Raw genomic sequence first — 12494 nt, forward strand, 5'->3', positions numbered from 1 at the left:
AGCTCTGGTCTGTTAAGATCGTAACCGCGTTAGTTGTACGTTAGATGCGTTGCATGCCTATCAAGGGTTACGTCATTTCGATCACTTTGTTTGTGTAAGCAGTTCATGCCTTTGCAAATTCCCCTAGAAAATGGAAGCGGTGAAGGATCTAGAAAGTGGGAATTGATATGTAAAGTGCCGTGTAATCTACGAAAGATTTTTGATCTACACAGTTAAGCTCTTGTCTGTTACTCAAAAATAAACCGTAATTTCTACAAAATTGAAGCTGTCACTGCTTAATTCAGGTTGTATTCGAAAATTGTTGATTTGTAATTTAAAACAGTTGGATGTTATAGAAGAAATAAAGGAAAGAATACAGATTTTTCATATAGCATTAGAAAACGCAATTTCCTAAAAAAAATATAAAATTAAGAAGGAAAGCCAAACGACAACATATCAAAGATCTATTCCATTCTTTGTCAAGCTTATATAAAACATGTTTTTGCTATTGCTAAACATTTATAAGAGGAAATTCTTGCCTTTGATCATAATGAAGAACGTTCTATTGAGGACAAAGAAGCGATAATTATACACATTTTTTGTTTGTGGATGTAAACTGTACTTGCATCAACAGTACTTATTTTTGTTACATAAAAGTGCAGAAACTAAGAGAGAAGCTAATTTTTGTTCTTATAAGATGCAATTTATATTTCAAGAATACAGTGGACTATAGTTGGACGATGTGCAGTTCTACTTATGTCTAAAACAAACTTACAAAAAAAAGGGTAGAGTCGTCTGCTCCCATATCCTCTCTCACACATTCCTTTATGTTCCTTTCCCTAAAAACCAATACTACTCGAAATCCTACCACTTACTACGTCATTTATCTACTTACCAAATCTACCGAGCCGTGGGTTTGGTTGAGCGCCACTCTACTCGGTAGTAGTTTGATCAAACACGGTGACTAAAGCACCTGCATCTAATTCAAAAGGTACAGACTGATTTCAAATCTGCAGATAGATGAACAGTTTACTGTCTGTTCCTTGAATGTGACGATCTGTTTTGACTTTCGGAAGACTGTCTTTGTCTGAACTGTGACTGATGAACCGTGGTCAGCGTAGCAACAACAGGCACATTAAATATATTAAGACACAAAGGAATTACAGACGTTGGCTGCAAGCACACAGCCGGCCGGAGTGGCCGAGCGGTTCTAGGCGCTACAGTCTGGAGCCACGCGACCACTACGGTCGCAGGTTCGAATCCTGCCTCGGGCATGGATGTGTGTGACGTCCTTAGGTTAGTTAGGTTTAAGTAGTTCTAAGTTCTAGGGGACTGATGACCTTAGAAGTTAAGTCCCATAGTGCTCAGAATCATTTGAACCATTTCATCTCTTTGTTCTACCGTTGTTGTTTTCTCGGCATTTGGTCTGGGCGGACGTCACATGATACCTGATACCTAATTCAAAAGGTTGAATTAGGTTGAATACTTCACTCAATTTTGTTATTACAGAGGTCAGCCAGCTTACTGACCGAACACACTGAGCTACCGTGTCGGCGAAGCCAGCCGTATACAGTGTTCATTGCAACTGCACGGACGACCTTAGCACGCCTCCCATCAGACCCAAGTTATCAACTCATCCACACAACACTAATGTAGTGCCCCTTGCCCATTATCGTCATTACTCGCGTCATTTCGCCGATTCCCACCAAAATTCGAGCCTGGTGTGCATCTGTACTGAAAAGATCATGGGCCGTCTGTATTTTTTGTGCAAACACACACTCTTTTAAATGGAACTATGAATATTGGTATTACCAAATTTAATTCAGTGTAAATGAGAATGCCTGTCTTGTTTGTTACAGGTTTCTAGAGCGAGTCGTTTACGAGATATCGTATTTTGTAAAATTTCCACACCGACGTTTTTTTGTGCCATTCAACCTGCATAGTTGCTACATACGACGTTGTTATGTTTTCTTACAATGTTTAGTATTCCTTAAGGGCATAGCGACTTTCTAGTTAGTTAACGTGTGATGGTCCAAGCAGCAGGTCGTGAGTAGACAATGGGATTTACCAAAGCAGAAATAGCCGACATGCTCATGGCGTGTGGTGAGTGTAGGAAGAATGCAGTTCGTTCTTGTACAGTGTATGCGGCAAGATAATGCAGCAAACGTCAACCCTCTGCGCAAATATTTATCAACCTCTTCAACCAGTTGCGTGAAAGTGGTAATGTAACACCTAGACAACGTAACAGAAAGAAACACGTGATGACAGAGTAGGGAGAAATTAATGTTCTTGCTGCTGGTGCAATTGATCAGCACATTAGCTCCCGCGCAATCGCTCGAGGAACTGTATCAGTTAGGAAAGTGGGCTACGCATTCTCCATCGACATATGTTCCATCCCTGACACACCTCCCTCCATCGAGAGCAACATGGAAACGACTACGAGTGTCGTGTTAACTTCTGTACATGGTCATTAAGACAGGATATTCCAGATGTATCATATATCTTGTTTAGTGAAGAAGCCACATTTACCAAGTATGGTCAGGTAATCCGCCGAAACAAGCACTATTGGTCTGTTGACAATCCCCGATGACTTCGTCAGATGGAGTGTCAGCGTCCATGGAGTGTAAACGTGTGGTGTGGAACAGTGAATCATCATAGGTCCAGTTTCCATAGACGGAACACTGTACGCACGCAAGTGTCGCAGCAAGTGGTCAGAGCGCCCGCATTGTAAGCAGGAGACCCTGGTTCGAATCTCGGTTCAAAGCAGTTCTACTTTCGTCATTGATTTCAATTAATGCCAGCTCACAGCCAATGTCTGTGATTCTTTTCTGTCTTCATTCATAATGACTGTCCAATCAAAACTGTATCTGTTCTTCCGAACATGGCCGAAAGAACACAAACACACACGATGCTTCAGAATCTAAGCTCGTTTTCTGTTATCCGCGACGTTTCAAATAATGGCACGACGAAACATTTAGTCCCAAAATGAAGCTCCAAAAGGGCAGTCAAATTGGCAATTGCCAGTCATACCCTTGGGTTCAGCGCTCCATTCTTTGTAAGAATGATTATTTTAACGGTGGGTACTAATAGATTTTAAACGAGGAACAGCTATATGATTGTGTGCTTCGAAGTAGTCGTCTAACGCTCGAATAATACCTGCATTTTGTTCAGTTTCAGGCTCTAACTGAGAAAACAACTTGCGACAAAATCGAAAAATTGGGCACCTATCCACGAAAAATAGAGAGAAACTTTGTGATTCACTTGATTTGTAGCACACGTAAGACTGTTAGTAGTGCTGCCGGTGATATTCTGTCCATTTCACAACTGGTGCATCGAAAGAGCGGGAAGATGGGGGAGGCGACTCACGGCGGCTGGCATTCTGTGCTTCAGTCGTTGTAGTTTGCTGAGTTTGTTGTGCTCCCATAGATCTATTAATAGTTTCCATCAATGAGGCAATTCGTTGTCTCTGAAAACTGAATAAATGTTGTGAGGGATTGCTTTCCAAAAGTTGTTATTCCATACACAAATAACAGGCGCCTGAAATAAATGGTTCAAATTGCTCTGAGCACTATGGGACTCAACTTCTGAGGTCATCAGTCCCCTAGAACTTACAACTACTGAAACCTAACTAACCTAGGGACATCACATACATCCACGCCCGAGGCAGGATTCGAACCTGCGACCGCAGTGGTCTCGCGGTTCCAGACTGTAGCGCCTAGAACCGGTCTGCCACTCCGACCGGTGCGCCTGAAATAAATTTCACACAAAATCAGAGAATATTTTTACGATTATCGACACTGTGAAAAAAGCACCAGACTCGTCTCCAGCTGATTCAAAAAAATGAACTCGTCGACAGTTGACCTCTTTCATGGTATTCACCAAATAATCTGCTGGATCTCTTTCATCCAAAGCTCGAAACGAAATGTCGTTTGAAGGACAGCGTATTCTATCGTGCCTATAACAAGCCTCGTAAGTGCCCATCCGGCGTTGTCATTGAGACGTCTGTCCGTGCTCATTACGCCATTCACGATGCATCTAGAAGCCACCAGTGGCACCAAAAACAACTTCGTTTCCGTGGCTGTAGTGATCCTGCAGTAGATTTTCGTTTCTCAAGCATGCTGCCTCAATCTAGCCTGATCCCCAGAGCAGTCCTTACCGGTGCCTGACGTCCGATCGCATGGGTCTTCCGACGACTCTGGCACGGAGAACGACCCCTGCCCGCCTCCGCAGCCGCTGCCGACCCCGCAGCATCCGTTGCGCAGCCGCAGCGTCTGTCCCAATTCACAACGATGACAGTCATACACATAAAAGCTTTACAGTCTTCTGCGTCCTCACCGGGGCCAATGCTGCTCTCACCAGTGCCGTTGCATGGAAATCCTACCTCCGGTTTCTCAGTAGATGTTCCCAGTGGTTTGCAAGACGAATTTCGGGGCAAGAGTCGATTGACGCCATCCGCCACCGCCCCACAGCCAACCCCATCAGCAGCACCACGGCACAGAGCCTCCCCCGCCCCCAAATCCTTGCCCGCACGCTCACTATGCGACGACGGTGCGCAGTATTCAAGTGGAGGAAAGTGGCATCGACGCGCGCGGGGTGCAGTGGCCGTAAATGCCATTGATACAGCTTAAACTGATGTAGATATTTTGACAATCGAGCCCCATAACAGAAACTAGGGATATATACAGACTACCATATGCAAGTTTCAATGTTTGTAAGGCCGACAAATATTAAAAACCAGACAGTTAAGTTTATATCGGAAAATTTCAATTGAAACTGTGTTATACACAGTTGAGCTCATATCGACACAAATGCGAAAATACTGGAAAATGTGACCGAATAAAATGGCTTCAAAATCAATCATGGTCCTAAACCACTACTACCTTTCAACAGCGGCAAATGCAAGTGTCTCTATAATTCAGATAATATATAAGATAGGATTGTTCTATAAGTTCTCAAGTTTTTTGAACAAACACAATCAGTATCACAACACATAGTAGTCATATGTTGCGCGATTGATATTTTATGCTGTACCATGAAATCAATAAACTGGATATTTTCCCTACGGATTCGGTCAGAAAAACTGCCAATCTACAACGTTCATAAAGCTGACAGAAAAAATATCCATGAAGTGAATTCCTTGGGGATGCCGTACTACAAATCTCATGACTCAATCATGACTAACAAGAAACGTATCAATGATACCATCGTCTGCTTGTAACCGGTGAAAATTCGACTACATGAGATTTGCTTACATTCAGATGAGGTACTGCTTGAACAATTATTCGAAATAAAAAAGGCAAGATGAATAGAAGATGAGTAAGAACTTCGGTAATGAACCATCCTCTAATTACTTACCGAGCTACGTCATACCCAAACATACTGCCATTACCTGCTGTGCAATGACATGACCACCCAAAGAACTGAAAAGCCTGTGACCAAGTATATTAGGAGAAACTAAATTACTCTTAGACTACTTCATTTTCATTGATTAAAATCCAAAAAGACGTTCATATGACGGCGAATAGTACAGCAGCTGATGTGGATGAATTAACGTTACACTTTGCAATTGAAGTCATAAAATTGGTTCAAACACTTTTTAAATAACTGCATCACCACCTTCCAAATTCCTAAGTTGTGGAGGAACCCTCGTGCGGTTGTCCTAGTAAGGACTGGCTAAGAACCCAATGAAATCAATAGTTTCCATTTTGCCTGTATTTTTGTTATCTCTTTAATTTAGTTGTAATAATTACATCGTTACTCTCCTTAATGTAGCTCCTATCTCACAGAAAATTGGTTTCAGACGTGGTAGAACGTGTTGTTCGTAAGTCCTTAATGTCATGAAACGCCTGGGTATTTGATATGAAGGAGGGCGAGTAACTGAGCGTCGCTTTCGCTGATTTAGTATGGTTCAAATGGCTCTGAGCACTATGCAACTTAACTTCTGAGTTCATCAGTCGCCTAGAACTTAGAACTAATTAAACCTAACTAACCTAAGGACATCACACACATCCATGCCCGAGGCAGGATTCGAACCTGCGACCGTAGCGGTCGCTCGGTTCCAGACTGTAGCGCCTAGAACCGCACGGCCACTCCGGCCGGCCACAGATTTAGTAGATTTAGCACTGTTGGTGAAACTATCACTTACAAACTAGTTAAACAGAAGACGTATAAAACCACGAAGGATTCTATAGTAGCCGGCCAGAGTGGCCGAGCGGTTCTAGGCGTTACAGTCTGTAACTGCGCGACCGCAACGGTCGCAGGTTCGAATCCTGCCTCTTGCATGGATGTGTGTCACGTCCTTAGGTTAGTTAGGTTTAAGTAGTTCTAAATTCTAGGGGGCTCAGAAGTTAAGTCCCAAAGTGCTCAGAGCCATTTTTTGAACCCACAGTGCTCATAGCCATTTGAACCATTTGATTCTATAGTAGGCATTCTGACACACCAACGCTACTGTGAAGAAAGATTAAGATTTAACGTCCTGCCAACGACGAGGTTATAGGATTGGTAGCACAAGCTAGAATTACAGAATGATGAAAAAAGATATCGGCCGCATGCTTTCACAAAAACCATCCCAGCATTTGCCTTAAGGAGTGCAAGGAAATCACGGAAAGCCTAAATTTGCATGGCCTGGTGGGAATTTGAACGTCCGTCCTCTCGAGTACAGGCCCAGTAACGCTCTGTGTTTCACTCTAAAACCGAGTTTAGTGACAGAAGGACTCATGTTAATGTGCTCGCTGATGACGGTTTTCTTACACCTGTCGCGTATAACGTACACGCTAACGACCAGCAAAAAATTATATATTCGAAAACAGTGATGGTAAATGAAATACATCTTTGGTTGAACTCCAAACATGCTATGATGTCAACCAGCTCTGCCCAAACCTCAAAGGAACTAGTTTTTTACCTAGCAAACAAACAGAAGTGAGGAAACTGCAGTTACAATGGAGGAAACAATACTGTAATCACTACTATACATCAAAGTGTCCTGGGATTGAACGAAATGAATATTTGTCTTCCAAACAACACAACCAAAATATTTAAAAAAAGTGAGAGTAACAAATATCATACGAAAAAAAACTCGAGGATGTGGAAGAGATTAGTGTTTATCGTCCCGTCAACAACGAGGTCATTAGAGAGGGAGCAGAAGTTCTGATTAGGGAAGGATGGGGATGGAAATTGGTCGTGCCCTTTGAAAGGAACCATCCCGGCATTTGCCTGAAGTAATCTAGGGAAATCACAGAAAATCTAAATGAGGATGACCGGTCGTGGGTTTGAACTGTCGTCCTCCAGAATGTTAAAAATAACTCGAACTAAATACGAAACGCCGATATTGATCTGTACACTGCAGCAATCGGAATCCACGCATCAGATGCAGAATACGCAGCACCTATTTGAGAAAATTTCATCCGCGCAAAGAACATTCATGTTACTGCTAATGAGACTGAGCTTGTTTTTCTCCGATTGTTTGAAATAACCCGTAATGTGAAACCTTACGCCACTGTAGGCATTACTCCACCTCATTTGTCGATCGTCGCAGAATATGTAGAACTGAAGAATCTACTGACCTATATCATGCGATGTGTGTTTGGCATATACCACCACAAAGTCGTAGATCAAGGAAAAGCTGTAAAAGTGCAGGTGGTCGACTTATTGCCATTTGAGAAACTTGTAGAACGAAACTCTGACGAGAAGACATGCCGGATTAATAACGTGAGATTAACGAGACTGGCTCTTATCTTACTCATCTGTCATGCAAGACCCTTTATCGACAATTGACGGAAGCTTCTAAACACCAAATCAGTCTTGTTAAATTGGGGTACCTGAATGGGGAAGAAATATCCCCACACAGTGGACATCTTCTAGTTTGTTGCAACTTGAAGGCAACCTGGATCAACCGCGACGTACTAATATGCAGTGACATAGCTCATTTTGTAACTGCATTCTGGCAATGCCATATTTTAAGTTAGGTTTTATTGCTGTTTAATACATTATTATCCGTATCCTTTATTTCTGATAACGTATCCGAACAAGAAAAACAATAGACACCATGAAACTTCCTGGCAGATTAAAACTGTGCCGGACCGAGACTCGAACTCGGGACCTTTGCCTTTCGCGGCCAAGAGAGAGCTTTTGTGAAGCTTGGAAGGTAAGAGACGGGGTACTGGCGGAATTAAAGCTTTGAGGACGAATCGTGAGTCGAGCTTTGGTAGCTCAGTGGTAGAGCACTTGCCCGCGAAAGGCAAAGGTCCTGAGTTCGATCTCAGTCCGGCATTCAGTCTTCGTCTCCCAGAAAGTTTCATAACAGGAAACACTCCACTTCAGAGCGAAAATTTCATTCTGGAGTACACACCATGGTCGGCGCACAGACAATTAAATAAACTGTTCACTTTTTTAAACAACGCCATGTTACATTGCACAAAAAAACTGAACTCTGCGATCAGGACCAGACGGCCGAGCGATGCTGACAGGCCTCCATGTCATCTCCTACCCACTGGCGTCAATTCGGATGAGGTTTGGAGGGGCATGGGGTCCGCACACCGCTCTCCCGAACGCTGTTAGCTTTGCAGTCTTCGTAGCCGCTACTTCTCATACAGTTATCTCCTGTATTGGCTTGACCTTACGGAGTGGACCCCTCCAGAGTTCTCCAACAAAGGAAAAACCCTTGACGGTACCGGAAATTAAACTCAGGGCTTCTGCATGGCAGTTAAACGCGCTGACCGCTCAGATACGGAGACGGAAACTTGCATGACACAAGCATTGTGAAATGTACTCCAGATGACCAATCTCATATATTTCAGTATCACATGCGCAAATACAAGTAAAAAATAAACATTGTGAAAGCAGAAATGAGGAAACAGAATCATGTATGACACCGTATATCCGAAACTAATCGATTCTATTACATTTGTATCATTACAAAGGTGATTTGGTTAGTAAATGAAACGGAAGTCTGAATAATACAGCTACACAATAAAGCAAACAAAAAAGACAAGAAATTTCACTTCATTACTGAGACAAGCCAAACGAAATGCTCTAGGCATCACCACACAGCTAATTAATTTTGGAGTTAAGATCCATGTAAGATAACCTAAACAAAATCACTTAAACACAATAGCTAAAGAAAGTCCATTAATATGGCAGGGAAAATGAACAGAAACAAGAAAAAAGATCCACTTAAACAACCAAAAAAAGGCTAAAGAAATAAATGCAAATCATGAACAACTTAGTTATTACAATAACGAGAAAGGAGAACTGACACAACTACTAATACAGAGGACACAACATAACAACTTCTTAAGTAATAAAAATGGTAACAGGTTTGGGAAAATATTGAAACAACAGGACATCTCTAGTTCTCCTTCTTTACAATACTTATTGGTAGTAATTTATCAGATTTTTCCGATTTGTGGTAAATTGTTGCAATTCTATGATTGTCTTTATTTTGACAAACTGATACCTTCCTGAGACGATCTGCAGGCTTTATAACTTACTATGGGACCGCGACTGATCGTCATCACTGTTTCGTCAAAATTAATGATATACGAGGGCTATTCGGAAAGTAAGGTCCGATAGGTCGGGAAATGGAAACCACGGTAAAAATCTAAAATGTTTTATTTGCAACAGTTAGATACACCTTGCAGCTACTTATCTCCATAGTCGCCGATCCGACTTAGACGTGTATCGTAGCGTTGTACCAACTTTCCAATACCCTCGCTATAGAAGGCAGCCGCCAGTGCTTTCCGCCACTTCTCTACGCTGGCCTACGGCTCGTTGTCTTGTGCCAAAATGTTGTCTTCATAGCCAGCGGTTCATGTGAGCAGAGATGAAACTCAGAGGAAGACAATTACGGGCTGTATTGTGGGTAGTCAAACATTTCCAATTGACAACGATGCAGGAGCATCTTCATTGCCCCTGCAGAATGCGGCGGAGACTGGTCTTGAAGAAGAAACAGCACGACAGTTATGTAATGTTAGCTGCATAGCTTCAGGCGAAATTTCTCACCAGGCCCTCGTACTTGGCGGCAGACACTATTTTCTAGACATCTTTACGCACTCACTGCGAGCTCAGAAATGGGAAGAGCGACGTGATGGTCACTGGGGTTATACTAGAGACACTACCCAACACATCTGTGCAAAGCTTTATCGGATTGTCATAGTCGTTTCCATTTCGCGACCGATCGGACCTTACTTTCCGAATAGCCCTCGTATATAGGACCTGAGCAGAAATAACAATAACAGAAGGGGGTGTTCCAGATGGCGAAGCGTTTAGAAGTAACTGAATTTTTTGCGCAGCTCGGGTGCCACAGCAATCATTTATGCTAGTGTAGTTTCTAAGCAGCGGATGGTGCAGCCGAAAGAATAAACAGCGGTTAGCCGAGGGTCGTAGGATTGGACCCCCTACGCGGAAACTTTTTTATTTTCAATTTTTACTTCCCTTAAACTGCAGATAAACCGAACTGGGATAAAGTAAGTCGTATAAAGCGTAATATGCTGTAACCACTTCAGAAAAATCAATGCCAACGCTCTACGTATGCCTACAGGAGAGTACTAACTGTTTTGGACCGAGGATTCGAAGAATATTGGATGGGTACCCGGAAAAATATACGAACGTCTTCATTACTTCGTCAAAATTTGGGAAACTTACCAAAGCCTTATACAAAACTTTTTGGCTGATGGGCTGAAGCTCTACGTGCAGGATAAAAAAGTTATTCCGTTAATTGACCCGTGCGGATGACAAACAAATCTACAAATATACGACAAAATTTTTCTAGATGCAGAAGAACTGCCGTCGTGCAGGATTAAAGTGATCCCTCCTAAATACGTTCCGGTAGTGCAAAACTGTGATGCCGGGCGGGACAGCCGCGCGGTCAGAAGCGTCTTTTCACGATCCGGGAGGCATCACACGTCGGAGGTTTGAATCCTCCCTCGGGCAAGGGTGTGTGTGTGTGTGTGTGTGTGTGTGTGTGTGTGTGTGTGTGTGTGTGTGTGTGTGTGTGTTGTGCTTAGTGTAATTTAGGATAAGTTTGATTATTTAGTGCGTAAGCTTAGGGAGCGATGAGCTCTGAAGTTTGGTCTCATAAGGCCTTACCACAAATTTCCAGTTTCCAAAACTGTGATGTCTATTTTTATCCTGAGGCAAAGAATTGGATGAAACATCAAAACGGCTGCATCAAAATAATTTCCATTGTACACACATTAAACAAAGTTTTGCATCACCTCGGTTCCGAGAGTTCTGGAACTTGTACGGAAAACTGGAATAGAGATCGACATAAACATTATTTCCGCCCTATTTATTGCTCGTTTAAACCACACCGTACGGTGAGACCTTCAAAGGTGGTGGTCCAGACTTCTGTACACACTGGTACTTCTAATACCCAGTAGCACGTCCACTTGCATTGATGCACGCCTATATTCGTCGTGGCATACTATCCACAAGTTCATCAAAGCACTGTTGGTCCAGATTGCCTCACTACTCAACGGCGATTCGACGTAGATTCCTCAGAGTGGTTGGTGGGTCACGTCGTCCATAAACAGCCCTTTTCAATTAGCCCCAGGCATGTTCGATAGGGTTCATGTCTCGAGAACATGCTGGCCACTCTAGTCGAACGATGTTGTTATCCTGAAGGAAGTCATTTACAAGATGTGCACGATGGGAGCGCGAACTGTCGTCCAAGAAGAAGAATACCTCGCCAATATGCTGCCGATATGTTTTCATTATCAGTCAGAGGATGGCATTCACTTATCGTACAGCCGTTACGGCGCCTTCCATAACCACCAGCGGCGTACGTTAACTCCACATAATGCCACCCCAAAACGGCAGGGAACCTCCACCTTGCTGCACTCGCTGCACAGTGTGTCTAACGCATTCAGCCTAACCGGTTACCTCCAAACACGTCTCCGACGATTTTCTGTTTGAAGACATATGTGACACTCATCGGTGAAGAAATCGTGATGCCTATCCTGAGCGGTCCATTCGTCATGTTGTTGGGCCCATCTGTACCGCGCTGCATGGTGTCGTGGTTTCAAAGATGGACCTCGCTATGGATGTCGGGAGTGAAGTTGCGCGTCAAAATGGGTCTAAGCACTATGGGACTTAACATCTGAGGTCATCAGTTCCCTAGATTTAGAACTACTTAAACCTAACTGACCTCAGGATATCACACAAATCCATGCCCGAGGAAGGATTCGAAACTGCGACCGTAGCAGCAGCGCGATTCCGGACTGAAGTGCCTAGAACCGCTCGGCCACAACGGCCGACTACTTGCGCATTATGCAGCTTATTGCACTCAGTTTGAGTCGTAATGCGACGTCCTGTGGCTGCTCGAAAAGCATTATTCAACATAGTGACGTTGCTGTCAGGGATCTTCCGAGCTATAATCCGTAGATAGCGGTCATCCACTGCAGTAGTAGCCCTTGGGTGGCCTGAGCTAGGCATTTCATCGACAGTTCTTGTCTCTTTATATCTCCTCCATCTCCGAACAACACCGCTTTGGTTTACTCTGAGACACCTGGACGCTT

The sequence above is a fragment of the Schistocerca americana genome, chromosome X (genome assembly GCF_021461395.2).
Source record: "Schistocerca americana isolate TAMUIC-IGC-003095 chromosome X, iqSchAmer2.1, whole genome shotgun sequence".
Classification (NCBI taxonomy): Eukaryota; Metazoa; Arthropoda; class Insecta; order Orthoptera; family Acrididae; genus Schistocerca; species Schistocerca americana.